General features: G+C 45.7%; 1 protein-coding gene across 2 annotated transcripts in view; it reads right to left on the reverse strand.

The window, feature by feature from the left end:
* Positions 1 to 17500, reverse strand: part of lpgat1 (lysophosphatidylglycerol acyltransferase 1) — a 57141-nt gene that overhangs the window by 3081 nt on the left and 36560 nt on the right. The window lies entirely within an intron of this gene.

Raw genomic sequence — 17500 nt, forward strand, 5'->3', positions numbered from 1 at the left:
TCAGTTCCTGGGTCCACCCACCTGGCCACACCCCCCTCAGCTCAGGTGGATGCAGTTGAAGACAATGAAGTTTTCTGGGTGGCCCAAGGAACCGAGAGGGCAGGGCAGGGCATGGGAAGGTGGGCAGTTCCTCAGTTCCTGGGGCCACCATCAGCGTTGTAGCGCAGTAGGCGCATTATTTCTGTATGCTCCACGGTATGCTGACATACAAAAACCTCTTTCCGTTTCCCTTTACCACATCTTTTCTTTATCCATACCACAACTTCAACATTTTAGACATGTTTTCTTCACATTAAAAAGTTGGATGATGCACTACTGAGAGACACAGCAGGCAAAGACATAACACACACACACAGGATCTGTGATTAGGAGTCAAAGTCCAGCCGAACCACGCGTGATTAGCAAGCTTCCGAAAAAGCGCTGTTCACCGCTCAGTGTTTTTTTTTTTTTTTTTTTAGGCACACCACACAGATGTGCAGCTTTCGAACTATTTCTGCTGACGAAGAGCTTGTGCGTGTGGGTTTGTGTGAACAGCTTGGCGAAATGCCGCCGTGGCACCGCGAGAAACGCTGAGAAGGAAACGCAAACGGCTAACGGGCGACTAAATCCACCGACGTCGTCAATTATTCACGGGCAGCCTGAAAAACAATACACCCGCAGCAGACACGTGAAAACAACACACGCGACCTGTGTGGACAAAACCGAGAGGGACTGAAGAGAACCTTACATCTGATAAAGTTAACACACACACACACACACACACACGCTGCTCCGACGACTGCAAAGCGTTCGAGCGCAACGGAAGACTCGAAGGATGCAACGACCCGATAGTACAGTTGTATACAGTGCCCTCCAGATATATTGGCACCCTTCATCAAAACGAACAAAAATGATTGTACGAAACATACCTTAGACAGAGTACGGGTGTGTCTCAATCAGGGCTCCGTAGGTTGGCTCACTACACACCGGGACACCGATGACTACGTCTTCGCTAAACACTTAAAAGTCGTTAGACTTAAACAAAGCGTTTATATAGGACGTCAAATAAAGTTAAACATCACTAATGCGATGATCATTCGAGAGCCACAACAATAATCACAAGCGACTTACATTTGTAGACGGAGTTGGCAGAGAGTTCGTCCCCTGCGAGGCTTCGAATAATATGACGTCATTTCAAAGTAAAGCAACATACGCGGCATCGATGCGCCCTGGTTTTTGCGAACGTTTCAGCGCACCGGAAGGATTTCGCGACCGAGACGCCCCTTAAACCGTCCGACTCTCCGATCGGTGCCCCGACTACTGAACTGGCGAGCTGATTGAGACGCACCCTTAGTTTCCTTTGCTTCCACCGTGTCTTGTTTCTCTGGGGTAAAAATATGAGGTTGCACACATCAACCATAAAATCCCTTCTTCATCCTTCATTACTAAAGAACGTGTAACACAAAAAAAAGGACGTACCAGTTGTTGACCTGCGCTAACCAGGGAAGGCTTAAGGCGTCACGGTCATGTTCGCTTAGAGGGGGTCCAAAATTCTGGGACCGCATTGAAAACCTGGGATTTGTTTCATTTGACACGGGAAACAAACCCAAAGTTTTAGAATTGAAAAAAAAAAAAAAAGCGATTTAAGATACTGACCATGTTGACTCCTTCGTAGAAAAAGGTCCGATTTTTCTTACGCATCATCCTTCGAATGATCTATTGAAGCACGTCTGATGGATTTGACCTGGCATGGACGATCAGGTTTCGTCCATGCCATACCGTCATTACAGCAAAAGACGGACGTACCAAATACTAAGAAACCGAAATTCATGTAAAAGTTGCCAAGAATCTGCCTTTCACTCAAGTTATTGTTAATATTATAATCCGTAACGAGAAATGTTGCATTCGGTTAATGAAGAACGCAAAAACGAAAGCGTTTCCACTGGTGGTCTCCGGACTTTCGGACTTCGCCGGATATCGAATCGGATCCAAGCCCCTGATCTTGCGCTCGGTAATAGTAATCGTGAAAGCTAAAAGCGGTAAAGCGGCCTCCGCATGAATCTAATCAGCTGAGCGAGCGCTCTAATGGATGTTTACTGCTCGCTGACTGCGCCGTTCCTGGTGAGGAAGAAAAAAAAAAAAAAGAAAAAGAAACCCACAGCTGCTTTCACAGCCTGAAAGAGAAATAAAATCAGGCAGAGTGTGTTGGGAAACAGTATCACTGCTATTTACTCACACACACACGTCATTATGATCATCATAATGAACGCCACCTTGCCAAAATCTGATCTTCTCGCCATCCCGGCCTGTCCCTCAATCAACCACAACCTCGCCGTACAGCTCGGATCAAACGCACTCGAGCCAACCGGGACGGCCAGGAACCTTGGAGTGACTTTCGATGACGGCTTGACCTTCACAGACCACATTTCGACGACCGCACGGTCCTGTAGGTTCATTCTGTACAACATCAAGAAAATCAGACCCTACCTCACCGAACGGGCCACACAGATACTAGTCCAGGCTCAAAACTGGACTACTGCAACTCGCTACTCTCGGGTCTCCGGGCCAGCTCCATCAAACCCCTTCGGATGATTCAGAATGCAGCAGCGCGCCTCGTCTTCAACCAGCCCGACAGAACCCACGTCACACCGCTCTTCATCTCCCTCCACTGGCTTCCTGTATCCGCCCGCATCAAATTCAAGGCCTTCGTGCTCACATACAAGACCTTGTCTGGACCCCTCAACTCTCTCCTGAAGGCTTACGTTCCCTCACGCAATCTGCGATCGATCCACGACCGACGCTTAGTAGCACGTACTCAGCGTGGCTCAAGATTCCTTTCCAGAACCTTCGCGCTATCTGTCCCTCAATGGTGGAACGAACTTTCCCCTCCCCCACTCATATATCGTAAAATAAATAAATAAACAAAAAAATTCTGCACTTACTCCGGCTCCTACACCTCGACTCTGCGCACCGTGCTTCTCTAGAACTCGATTATAAGTAGGTAGCACTACTTGCATTGCTCTCCGCTTGATATATCGCTATAATAAAAGCGTCTGCCGAACGAATACACGCAGATGTAATGTGACTCAACGTATTGCGTTAAATCATTCCTGCAACAAATTCCACGTGTGTATAAAACGTGCACAAAACGCTTTGAGAAGTAAAGCAAGATTCCCCAGAATCCCCTGCTCGCACACTAACTGCGAAGGACGTACAGGATGGTAAAGGATGTGCAGTGTGAATCTCGCTGCCTCACCCGCCCACGTCCTGAAGTGACCTCGCTATTCAGATGTCGTTTGGAGAAGCAGACTTTGAGCAGCTAAACTCGATTTGGAAGCATGTGTAATCAGATTATTCTTTATAACTCCGAATCGATGAGTGGAGATGATGGAGTGAACCGACTCGGCGCTCGCTCCGTACTGCCGGATAGCTCCGATTAGCCTCCGCTGTTCACGGGCTCGTATTTCGCTCTTATCCAATTGATTCGGAATCGTTCTAGAAATTGATGTTGGTCGATCTCTTTCCATACGTTATTGGAATAATACTACTAATAATAGCTATATCTAGATTGCTGTGCGTACGCAATAAAAGCGGTGAGGGTTTTCAATCAACCGACCAACCTATCGATCAAAAATGTCTTTAGAAGCAGATCAGTTTCTACACTATTCATAAGGGCACCGGGTAGAGCGTTCAGATCCGTTACGTTCTATTCCGAGTAGCCGTTTGATAGTTGGCCAAACTAGACGATTTTACTTGGACCACAGGGAGGAAATGTAAGACTGAGCCGTGTATAAAATAATGAAATAAAAAAGTTACTGTAGGTAAAAACGTTGAAATGAATCGGAATCATTGAACGGCCTGCATGATGGTGCAGCAGGTAGCATTGCTGCTTCACTGCTCCAGGGTTCACGGTTCGATCCTGAGCTCGAGTTACTGTCTGTGTGGCGTTTCTGTGCTCTCCCTGGGTTTCCTCAAAGTTCTTTAAGTTGTCCATAGGTATGAAGGAGAGTGTGTGTATATGTGTGTATGTATATATATATAAAAAAAATGGTATGTGATGGACTGCTCAAGCGCTTACTGAAGCTGCTAATAATAATAATAATAATCATCCGTACAGGATTAAAATTTTTTGTGACTGTTGCAGCCGAAAACGCTGGACTTTGCTGCTTCTGCAGCTTTTTTTTTTTTTTTTTGGTTTGTTTTTTTTATTCTGCGGAAAACTACCGGAATCGGTGAAACTGCAATTGCAAGAAATCGTTTCGCATGCTCTTTGGCAGCGCTGTCCGTTAGTAAATGAGACCTTTTTTTTTTTTGCCGTACTCGTGTTCGAATCACTTGAACGGGAGAGGGCTTGGGCTAAAAGTGCGTCGTGATGATGGCGCACGACACATTTTGGCTCAAATCCGCAGAAATATCGAAAATGTGCGAGCTCGTCCGGGTACTGCGGAGTTCGCATTAACTATGCGATCATAAAATCCTGGAGGGACGTCTTAATAAAAATAATAATCCATCCATCTTCTATACCGCTTTATCCTTTTCAGGGTCGCACGGGGAACCTGGAGACTATCCCAGGGAGCATGGGGCACAAGGCGGGGTACACCCTGGACAGGGTGCCAGTCCATCGCAGGGCACAATCACATACACACTCACACTACGGACACTTTGGACACGCCAATCAGCCTACCGTGCATGTCTTTGGACTGGGGGAGGAAACCGGAGTACCCGGAGGAAACCCCCGCAGCACGGGGAGAACATGCAAGAAGAATGAATGATACAACTGCTTAAATTGCTGTCCTATTAAATCCATCACAAAAGGGACTTCAGTGGTTTAATCCCAATTTGATGAAGCGAGATGAAAGCTTGGTGTGTGCAAAAAAAAAAAAAACAACATTAAGTCTTTATTCACAAAATATCCTCAAAGATCTTCTCCGCTCTCGCGATACAGTGGGACCCGCTGTCTGCGGATTTCAAAAAAAAAATTAAATTTTTTTTTTTTTTTTTGCGCACACCAAGCATTCATCTCGCGTCATAAAACTGGGGTTAAACCACCGGAGTCACATGGATTACTTTTACGATGCCTTTATGGACATTTTGCAGCTTGAACGTTTTGGTTACTTGGACTGTAAACAGAGGGACGGGAGTCTCCAAGGTCTCATTAAGAACGTCGTCATTCGTGTTCCGAGGACGAACGGAAGTCTGACGGGTTTGGGACGACGTGAGCGTGAGTAACCGATGACGGAATTTTCATTCTTGGGTGAACTCTCCCTTTAAACCCGTACGCACCGGCTCAGCGCACAAGGCGCCTACGTAATAAGGGTAATCAAATTCGGCACAGCTTGCGTGCTTGTGGAACGCGTGATAACGTAACCGGTTGAGCCGAGAGGTGAAAACACCCCCCCCCCCCCACGCTCCAAACATGGCTCGGAAACATCCGACTTTCTCCGGAAGAGGCCGTCACTCTGACATCATGTTTACTAGGCGTCATTTCGATCACGTGGTTAAAACGTTTAAAGAAAAATGCTATGAGCTCTTCTTCCAACTAAACCGCATGTTGTGCTGAAAAGCATATTACGTCACGGTGTTCAGAATATTTCTTGTCCTGTCTGAACCCGTCCTAACGCTTGTGCGCACTTAAGTGTACAAAAATAAATAAATATATGAATAATACCAGACGGATGTTGCCGTGCGGTGTCGCGACTCGTCGGCGTTCCCTCTCTCTAAACAGTGTCGTGGTATTTGGTTTAAAAAGGGAAATTGTGTCGGATCACGATGTCTCGAACAGGCCGTGTTCCCGAAGTCTACACTGATGTCGACTCCTTGAGCTGATAAACTACTGGAACGGCGGGGGGTTGATCCAAGAGGAAAACGTAGTGGGAAAGATCGAAACGGATATCGGATGCGGCCTGGCGATGCTAGTCGAGCCGTAGAAGCATTCATTAGCATGGGATGAGATATATCATAATGCAGCAACTTCCTTAAACGGTACGGCAAAGCAGATCTAATCAAGCTTGTACTGTACAACCAGGACATCGGGAAACTTGTATAACAGCATGTTCGTTCCTTATTGATAACTATTACACGTCTGCAATAATGGCTAGTTAGCAGCTAGCATGAATCGGTCCAAACCGTGACTGAGGACTCCTTTCAAGTCACTGAAGTTAAGCTACTACTTCGTTTTTTAATCAGAAAGTGATAAACTTCAGAGTTCTCTCAAAGACACGTTTCATTCTCAGATTGTGTGTACGTGTGCATCCAACATCTTGTCTCCTGCTGGGCTAAAAACAGCTCTCGGGCAGCTTCACAGTCTCACACTTGTTCCCAGAATACAGAGGTAGCATGTTTTCATTAGCCGAGCAACACTAAACGAACACTTTTAATAGCAACAGGTTGTTTTTTTTTGTTTGTTTTTCTTTTCCAATGTATCTGATAAATTCATAAAAACCACCATTAATTCGATCATGTTATTCTATTAACTTCCTTCGACTGGAATTATGCACTGGGGTCAGAAGAGTGCGCCGTCAGACGTTCTGGATACATACACCATTAGCATGTTGAGGGAGAAAATTGGGGGCTGCATACAAGATAACAGCCCCAAAAGCCACTGTTGAAGATGGGGGTGTGTTGGTGTGATGCGGCTGGTGGAGGTGAGGACCGAATCATGAATTCCACTACGCACAAGAATATTTTAGCGTAAAGCCTGGTTGTCTCTGCCAAGAGATGAAGACTTCCTTGTAGATGGACCCATCATTGTGGGCGATCAGGATCAGGTGGTAGAGCGGGTTGTCCACTAATCGTAGGGTTGGAGGTTCGATTCCCGGCCCACGTGACTCCACATACCGAAGTGTCCTTGCGCAAGACACTGAACCCCAAGTTGCTCCTGATGGCAAGTCAGCGCCTTGCATAGCAGCTCTGCTCCCATTGGTGCGGCTCTGCTCCCATTGGTGCGGCTCTGCTCCCATTGGTGCGGCTCTGCTCCCATTGGTGCGGCTCTGCTACCATTGGCGCGGCTCTGCTACCATTGGCGCGGCTCTGCTCCCATTGGCGCGGCTCTGCTACCATTGGCGCGGCTCTGCTCCCATTGGCGCGGCTCTGCTCCCATTGGCGTGGCTCTGCTCCCATCGGTGCGGCTCTCAGTCTCTGCATTTGAGCCTGAAGTGAACGTCTACTTCTGTAAACATAATACATCTCTAACCATGTTCAACACTGCATTAAGAGAGCTGTTAAAACAGTGTTCAAACTAAACGACGTAACGTCCACATACATTATACAGGCAAAAAAAAAAGTGGCAAAAAAGTCACACGCACACCCTTATGTGCTTTTTGAACATCGCATTCCAACTTTAGTTGCTTTTCTTTTGCTGTTATAACAACCTCCGCTCTTCCGGCTTCCCACTGGATTGTGGAGCGTAGCTGTGGGGATCCGTGCCCATTCAGCCACAAGAGTATTAATGAGGCGAGGCACTGACGTCAGGTGACGAGGCCTGCGGTGCAGTCAGGGGTCCGATTCGTCCCCGTTGTGCTCGTTAGGGTTCCGATGAAGTCTCCGTGCGGGCCGAGTTCTTCCACTCCGACCTTGGCAAACCATGTCTTCACGGAGCTCGCTTTGTGTACCTGTACAGGAGCACTGCACGTGCTGGAACGTGCACGGACCCTTAACTCCAGTGACCGGAAACTGTAAACGCTACAGCATACGAAACACGACCTATACACTTATGTGCTGTTTGGCAACAGTTTGTGGAAAGCTCACATACGGGTGTGACGATCACGCGTCCACGTACTTTTGGCCACATCGTCTACGTTTCGATACGACTTTGTTTTCGCTCATTTCTTTAACGGACGGTGCCAGTAGTTCTAGAGTTGTACTTAAAGGCGCACCTCGGGGTCGGCCGTCGTGAAGACCGCGCTGATAAATATTTGAATATCTATGATGTTTATGAGCACAGCAGTCTAGCGTAAAACGTCTTTAAAAAAAATTTAAAAAAGCATTCGCGGTGCCACGCCGTGTTCGGCACCGGAGAGGAAAGAAAGACATTCTCGCTTGTCCTTTATCTCTCCGACAACATGGCCGTCAGTTCCTTCAGCAATATACACTGAACTCTGAACAGTCACCCACACACCCGACATTCAGCACGTCTAATGGGGACGGTGAAGAAATGCTCTGTTTGAAGAGAAAGACCCTACGTGCTCTCTGCATACACACACACACACACACACACACACACACACACACACACAAATAGGTATAATGAAATCATTATGGGCTGTTTATCTCTCTATCTATGCTATAACATCATATTATTATTATTATTTTTATCATCACCGGACTCTAGCAAATGAACGCTAGTGGTGTGGTCAGGAATGCATTTCTTTTACTAAACAGAATTACGCCGTGATCCGTACGATTATCCCGATACCCGTGACACGCTCGTGTACGCTGCGCGGATGCCAGGCAGTACCAGAGGAGATTATAGCACGTCGGCCTGACTCTCCCCGATTAATCCCGTTTCCCATCGTAGCACTTCGGAGCCAATAAAACATCATTAAGCAAACTAAGGGACGTCTTGATTTGACATCGGGGGCAGATCGATATTGAAGAATTGTAACGATGATGTAATTTATGAACACAATTACAGCGCGATTACTCCACACAAAAAAAAAACAACGTCATACGAGACGTACTGTACATACTCGGCCGCGCTTTGATCAGTTCCCGATCCTGACACACTTCTACTGCGGTGGCTCCTCTCGCCCGCCGGATCTCTCGGATTCGTGCTCTGGAGTTTCCGGACTGAAGCTCCTGGAGTTGTGGATAAGCTCACCTGCGTACTGTACGACCCGCACGGATATATCCTATGCTCATATCCATAATCTGTTCACGGCGAACGTTCGGAATCCTTTCTACACGATTTAGAAACCGCACTCTCCAGGGTCACCCCGAAGAGGTTCCTTCTTCAATCTGGTCTGAGTTTACTTAGGCCGATTAAACTCCATGCAAAAGGTCCTTCTCTTCTGTCGCTCACACACACACACACACACACACACACACACACACACACACACACACACGATGTACGTGATGTTGCCTTCTTTGCATGACTGGATTTATACCTACCGCTCATGAACGCCGCCGACCTACTGAGCAGTTATCTAAAATAAAACACAGGGTAGTCAGGGTAACTGTAAGCATCTCTGATATTAATATCACACACGTGATCGTTAAAATAACACAGTGTATCAGCAGATAGTAATTTTGCAGTAAATAAGCAGTTGTTGGACATCAGCTCAGTGACAACAGAGAGAGAGAAAAATAAACCGCATGTGAACGCAAATGAAATCTTCAGAAAACAACAGCAGGAGCCTGTAACCTGATTTGGTTTAAATCTGGTTTAGTTTGGTGCTGGATTACAAAAAAAAAAAAAAAAAAGTTACCCAGCTAACTAGTCGTAACAGATCAAACTTGGCAAATGATAACGCTGTGAGCTTCCACACACTTCTTACGCTGCCACATATTCCCCGACTGCTCCGCCGTGCTCGTGTTCTTTATACACTTTAACGGGCTTTGCTGGGCTCAGCTGCCATCTGCTCAGCTGTTTCTGTACTTCCTCGACAATCGAACATGCTCCTGAGCTCAGAAACAATCGGTCCTGTCCTCTTTATATTCCGCACTGGTATTTAAGCTAGAGAACAAAAAAAAAAAAAAAAGCCTGTCTAATAATGAAGAGGAGGCAAGACGGGTACACTGAATTATTAAGAGAAACAATGAGATGGGAAGACAGATAGACACGTGGATAGAAATACATAGACAGAAATAGCTAAACAGACAGAAACAGATGGATAGGAAGACAACCAGATGCATAGACAGACAGAGACATAGATGGATATAAAAGACATATGGCCAGATGTGTAGACAGACTGGGATAGACAGACAGAGACATAGATGGATATAAAAGACATATGGCCAGATGTGTAGACAGACTGGGATAGACAGACAGACACATAGATGGATATAAAAGACATATGGCCAGATGTGTAGACAGACTGGGATAGACAGACAGACACATAGATGGATATAAAAGTCATATGGCCAGATGTGTAGACAGACTGGGATAGACGGAGACACATAGATAGATATAAAAGACATATGGCCAGATGTGTAGACAGACTGGGATAGACAGACAGAGACATAGATGGATATAAAAGACATATGGCCAGATGTGTAGACAGACTGGGATAGACAGACAGACACATAGATGGATATAAAAGTCATATGGCCAGATGTGTAGACAGACTGGGATAGACGGAGACACATAGATAGATATAAAAGACATATGGCCAGATGTGTAGACAGACTGGGATAGACAGACAGAGACATAGATGGATATAAAAGACATATGGCCAGATGTGTAGACAGACTGGGATAGACAGACAGACACATAGATGGATATAAAAGTCATATGGCCAGATGTGTAGACAGACTGGGATAGACAGACAGACATAGATGGATATAAAAGACATATGGCCAGATGTGTAGACAGACTGGGATAGACAGACAGACACATAGATGGATATAAAAGACATATGGCCAGATGTGTAGACAGACTGGGATAGACAGACAGACACATAGATGGATATAAAAGTCATATGGCCAGATGTGTAGACAGACTGGGATAGACGGAGACACATAGATAGATATAAAAGACATATGGCCAGATGTGTAGACAGACTGGGATAGACAGACAGAGACATAGATGGATATAAAAGACATATGGCCAGATGTGTAGACAGACTGGGATAGACAGACAGACACATAGATGGATATAAAAGTCATATGGCCAGATGTGTAGACAGACTGGGATAGACAGACAGAGACATAGATGGATATAAAAGACATATGGCCAGATGTGTAGACAGACTGGGATAGACAGACAGACACATAGATGGATATAAAAGACATATGGCCAGATGTGTAGACAGACTGGGATAGACAGACAGACACATAGATGGATATAAAAGACATATGGCCAGATGTGTAGACAGACTGGGATAGACAGACAGAGACATAGATGGATATAAAAGACATATGGCCAGATGTGTAGACAGACTGGGATAGACAGACAGATGCATAGATAGATATAAAGACATATGTCCAGATGTGTAGACAGACTGGGATAGACAGACAGACACATAGATGGATATAAAAGGCATATGTCCAGATGTGTAGACAGACTGGGATAGACAGACAGACACATAGATAGATATAAAGACATATGTCCAGATGTGTAGACAGACTGGGATAGACAGACAGACACATAGATGGATATAAAAGGCATATGTCCAGATGTGTAGACAGACTGGGATAGACAGACAGACACATAGATAGATATAAAAGACATATAACCAGATGTGTAGACAGACTGGGATAGACAGACAGACACATAAATAGATATAAAGACATATGTCCAGATGTGTAGACAGACTGGGATAGACAGACAGACGCATAGATAGATATAAAGACATATAGCCAGATGTGTAGACAGACTGGGATAGACAGACAGACGCATAAATAGATATAAAGACATATGTCCAGATGTGCAGACAGACTGGGACAGACAGACAGAGACAAACAGACAGAAAGGCAGACATACAGCCAGATACATCGACACACAGGCAGACAGACAGAAAGACAAATAACCAGATGCATGGACAGACAGGGGCAGATAAACAGAGAGACAGGTAGACAGATAAAAAGAGGTCTAGCCAGATGCATAGACAAACAGGGAGAGATAGACATACAGAAAGACATACAGTATGCCAGATGAACAGACCGAGGGAGATAGTTACACAGACAGACAGATATATACAGTCATGTGAAAAAATAAGTACACCCCATGGAAATTGTAGCTTTTTTTGGACATATTTGGACAAGCAAACATTTATATTTGATCACCTTTGAAACAGCGCCTATTAATAAAGTTGATATACTTGAACAAAAACACAAGGAAAATGAACTTTTTCAGTCATTTATTCAACAAAACTATCAATACATGCGATATTGTTCTGTGGAAAAAGTAAGTACACCCTTGACCTCAGAAGCTAGTATTGCCCCCTTTAGCAGAAATAACTTCTTGTAGGTGTTTTGTATAATTGTCCACAAGTCTCTGACATCGGCGTGCTGGAATTTGTGACTACTCTTCCATGCAATATTCTTTCAGTTGCAAGATGTTTAAGGGTTTTCTTGCATGTACTGCTGGTTTCAAATCCCACCCCCACAACATTTCAATGGGATTCAAGTCCTGGCTTTAACCAGGCCATTCCATAACCCTCCACTTCTTCTTTATGTGCCATTCCTTGGTGGATTTGCTAGTGTGTATCGAATCCTGATCCCGTTGAAAGGTCCTCTTCAATTTTCAGACAGACGGCCTCACGTTATCTTCAAGCACTCTTTGATATGATGCAGAATTCATAGGTGAATCCATTAATGCAAGATATCCAGTCCCTGAGGCAGCGAAGCAACCCCAAACCGTAACATTTCCACCACCGTGCTTCACAGTTGGTATGAGGTGCTTCTTCTGAAAAAGCTGTCTTTGGTCTGTGGCAAACGTCTGCTGTTACTGTGGCCAAACAACTCTATCTTTGATTCTACTGTCCAGAACACATTATTCCAAAATTACTGGTTTTGTCTATATGCTCGTTGGCAAACTGTAGTCTTGCAAAAGGCTTTTTCCTGGCACGCCTCCCATGCGGGTCAAATTTGTGCAATCTCTTTCCGATTGCACAACCATGCACTGTGAAACCAACAGCTGCAAGACTTACTAGCAGATCCTGTGATGAAATTTCAGGGTTCTTAGAGACTTCTTTTTGCATCAGACGGTCTGCTCTTGAGCCGAATCTGCTGGGACGGCCGGTCCTGGAGAAATTGGCAGTCGTTTGAAATCTGCGCCACTTGTAGATGATTTCCCTTACGGTGGAATGATGCGTTTCAAATAATTTGGAGATCCTTTTAAATCCCTTGCCGGACTCGTACGCATCCACAGCAAGGTCTTACAGAACTCTTTAGATCTTGGCGTGATGACACCACACACCTCAATAGCAAAGGGAACACCAGACACTAGATATGAGAGGGGTATGAATAAGACCGGTTCCACCTGCACTCCCTAAGCAGGGTCTAATCACTGGCAACCGATCTTCAACACCTGATTGGATTTAAAGGTGTGATAATTATAGGGGTGTACTTACTTTTTCCAGGTGACTGAGCTGTTTTTAGCTAAATCGTGAAAATGACTACAAAATGTCAATTTTGTGTGTTATTTGATAGAGTCTATCAACTTTATTAATAGGCACTATACATCAAAAAAGAAAAACAACTTCCATGGGGTGTACTTATTTTTTCACACGACTGTAGACGGATAAAGCAGATGGGCGGCAGCAGACGAGCAAGACTGCGCGATAGACAAACAGTCAGGAAATAATCTGTTGTGATTAAATGAATAAATCATTGAGAAAACAGTGAATAAGCAAGGAGTCCAATCTCACACGCAGGCTAATGGCCACGTCTCATTAAATCATTCATACAGCCCTGTTCCAATCACCTGAGCGCAGAGAACCCGACTCCCAACCTTACTCACCTGAAACCCACAAACCCCGACCTGGAAAACAACACCACAGAAAACGGCGACACAGGAGCAGTGCGGACTAGAAGACCGTGGGTTCAAAGCCTCCACACCTGGACTTTGACTAAGAACCTAAACGTTCTTCCCCGTCAGATTCTCTCCAGAGAAATCACTCCAAAACGCAGATATAAAATAATGATTACTAATATTACATCCATCCATCCATCCATCTTCTATACCGCTTATATTTTTCAGGGTCGCGGGGAAACCTGGAGCCTATCCCAGGGAGCATCGGGCACGAGGCGGGGTACACCCTGGACAGGGTGCCAGTCCATCACAGGGCACAATCACACACACACCCATTCATACACTACGGACACTTTGGACACGCCAATCAGCCTACCATGCATGTCTCTGGACTGGGGGAGGAAACCGGAGTACCCGGAGGAAACCCCCGCAGCACGGGGAGAACATAAACTCCGCACACACAGGGCCACGGTGGGAATCGAACCCCCGACCCTGGAGGTGTGAGGCGAACGTGCTAACGTAATAAAATCACAATAGAACAGCTAGTCCGTTCCAGACTGTAACGGACGAATAACGGGACGATGAGATGATGTCTTTGCATTCAGAAGAGAATGAGAATCTGCCGCACAAAATAAATAAATAAATAAATAAATAAAAATCACTTCACGGCTATATGAACGTACTGTTTTTTTCTTCCACACAGCATCTTGCCATCTCTGGTTTTTTCTCCTCTTGCGTATGAGTCAAGTCTAACCTTCATCACACAACCTATACAGTATCAACTTAACCAAAAATATTAGTATTACCTAGTGACTAAATGTGATTCTGTAGCTAGGCAAGATTTCTCCCCAGGTTAGTCACCTGCCAATTCCCATCACCAGCAAGCTCTCCACCAGCCAGGGATGATTCACCTGGGACAACCACATGCATCTTTCCAAACTGCCGCCCATGCATCACCACAGAGCAGCGCATCACACTCAGAGCCAAGTCTTATCTACCCTCTTCCCCATACAGGAGCTCACAGACACCCGTGATTGGCTAGTCGCAGTGACTGACAAGGAAGAGAGAGAGAATTCCATCCCTCCCACTCAGAAAGCATGCCCAGTTTCGCTTCCTTGGTTCCGGACCACGGACGTTTTTCTGTTGCGCCTCTGAACGCGTTTCATCTGAACGCCCTGGGATGATAAACTACCACATCGTTACACATTCCGGTAAAGTGTCTTGGATGGAATTTCATAATCGTATGAGAAATGCAAGCGCTTCAGAATCATTTATTGATTTATTTACCCATGGTAATCCTCATACTACACGTCTGCATCATGATCAATCACGTAAGCCCTGTGGTTTATATGCGCCGCTCGCCCACAAACACACCGTTACTCACTTACGGCTCGGCTTACGGGGCGGTTCCCATCACCTGCCAACGGTTTTTTTTTTTCCTTTTGGTTCCTGCCAGGTTATAAGGACAAGGCGAATGTGTCCGTGTCGTACTTTAACCCGCTATAAACAAAATTCAGTCACGTTCGCGAATGCTGTTTTGCAGAGAGTTTCATCCATTTGCCATTTTTTTAGATTCTTTTCCCGTGGTACGAACACTCGGGTGGTAAAAAAAAAACACAAAAAAAAAACCCAGCGCTTTCGGAATGCATGGCATGCCGTTGTGTAGGAATACCTGCAAACACGAAGCTGATCTCATACAAGATATTTAATCAGGCCGGTCGGCAGGAGACGTGCGTTTCTTCCACGGTGCGCTCATTGCAAAACACTCGTACCACGAAGGTGAGCTAATTCGCAGCTGGTTTTATACAGCTCGACAACCATAATAATCTTTTCTCTTGGATTACAGAAGTAGAAACAAGACATAATTGGACAAGTTGAACCGATCGTGTTACCGAACACCCTGACCAAGTAGAGCGTCCATAACTTTCAACCAACTCCAAACCTCCGTTTTCAAGAGGACCGAGGATCGGGTCTCTCCCGGACTGCTCCCGGGATCAAAAACAGCATTCACACTTTCGTTACCGGTACCAAACGCCGCGCTCAAAGGGCCTTAAATCCAGGAGAGAAAAAAAAAAAAAAAACGGTAGATGTTAAAATCGTAAATAGCGTATAAAGTGCACGAGGAGGGCCAATGAGGTGCGAACGAAGGCCGAATATTACAACCGAAAGGACCAAAAATCTGCTCGATGGAAACGAAAGAAGATGGAGGCACTTACAGAACCAAAGGGTGGGCATGTTATTTATATCCGAGCGTTCAGAAAACGAGAACGGATTTTTATCTCTACTATTAATATCTTAATATTAGGGTACGCATGCAGTACATAATAAATATACAGCATACAAACCGTATACATGTGCTTTCAGTGGACTGATACGTGAGATCAAGGGAGGGTAGATGATCAATATAAACAGCTAAAAGAGACGGACAGAGCAATAAAGAAGTAGAAAGACACAAAGGGAAAGGAGGCAGATAGAAAGAATGGGAGAGAGTGAGAGAGACAGAGAGAGAGAGAGAGAGAGATGAGAAAGAAGGGGGGGTAGGGAGGTAGTGTTGAGCACAAATCTTTGAAGGTGACAAATGTTACAGCGTTATTATCCAGATCCAGGCTTAAAAGAGAAAATACAACTACAAAGAGGTGAGAGAGAGCGAGAGAGAGTGCAAGAGAGAGAGCGCGAGAGAGAGCGCGAGAGAGAGAGCGAGAGAGAGAGCGAGAGCGAGAGAGAGAGAGCGCGAGAGAGAGAGAGAGCGAGAGAGAGAGAGCGCGAGAGAGAGAGAGAGAGAGCGCGAGAGAGAGAGCGAGAGAGAGAGCGAGAGCGAGAGAGAGAGAGCGCGAGAGAGAGAGAGCGCGAGAGAGAGAGCGAGAGAGAGAGCGAGAGCGAGAGCGAGAGAGAGAGAGCGCGAGAGAGAGAGAGAGCGAGAGAGAGAGAGAGAGCGAGAGAGAGAGAGCGCGAGAGAGAGCGCGCGAGAGAGAGAGCGCGAGAGAGGGCCTCCGTAAAGCCAGGTCTTAAAGGCTCGGGGTAAAATGAGGTCATTGGGGACAAAACAGCAGCAGTCAGCTGAGAGTGAGTAAGATAAGTGTGTGTGTGTGTGTGTGTGTGTGTGTGTGTGTGTGTGTGTGGGGACAGGGGAAGATTGCTGCAGGACACTCAGCCTGCTCATCAGTGAGCATTAAATAAGTTTATGGCTCATCATTTCTATTTTTAGTTTTTATAGAAATCCTGCATTCACACACGGTGGAACACCAAGCAGCCGTTTTGGGATGGGGACGGGGCAGGAATATTGTGCAGTTGTTTGCGCCGTCTATGATGGTTAAAAAACAACAACAACAACAACAACCACCAACCCAGTATTTGAACACGCTAATACTGAAAGGTACTCGAGGTTCACGTCGACCGACACAGAAAAGAGAAGCTGGTGACGGAACCACCGTTTCTACAACTCTTACAACACGAGTCATAAGAGGAACTAACTAGTATCATGAACGTTCCAGAACATCAAACATGCCTATAAACGGATCGGACGTACGACGCCGTCGGGTTAATAAACAACGATCGCTGTGATATAAACGCAAAGAGGCTGCGAGTCTGGATTTCCAACACAAAGCTTTAATTCCTTACACGTTTAAACACACTCGTCTTACTGCAATCGGGGATGTTTCCGTCGGCCTTTATTCGGCCGCGTTCTAATTTCCACGTCCTGCTCTGTTTTTAACCTGATTTCCTGTGCCTTCGTACCAAGTTGATGACCAGGCGAGTTACAGGACCTCGGTAAATCACAGCAGCTCTCCTGAGAGCGACGTGCTGCGTCAGCAAGAACGCGGAGAGAAACACCGAGAGAGAGAACGAGAGATGACGACACCGCCTTCGAGGACGGGACACGGAACC

The sequence above is a fragment of the Ictalurus furcatus genome, chromosome 25 (assembly GCF_023375685.1).
Source record: "Ictalurus furcatus strain D&B chromosome 25, Billie_1.0, whole genome shotgun sequence".
Lineage (NCBI taxonomy): Eukaryota > Metazoa > Chordata > Actinopteri > Siluriformes > Ictaluridae > Ictalurus > Ictalurus furcatus.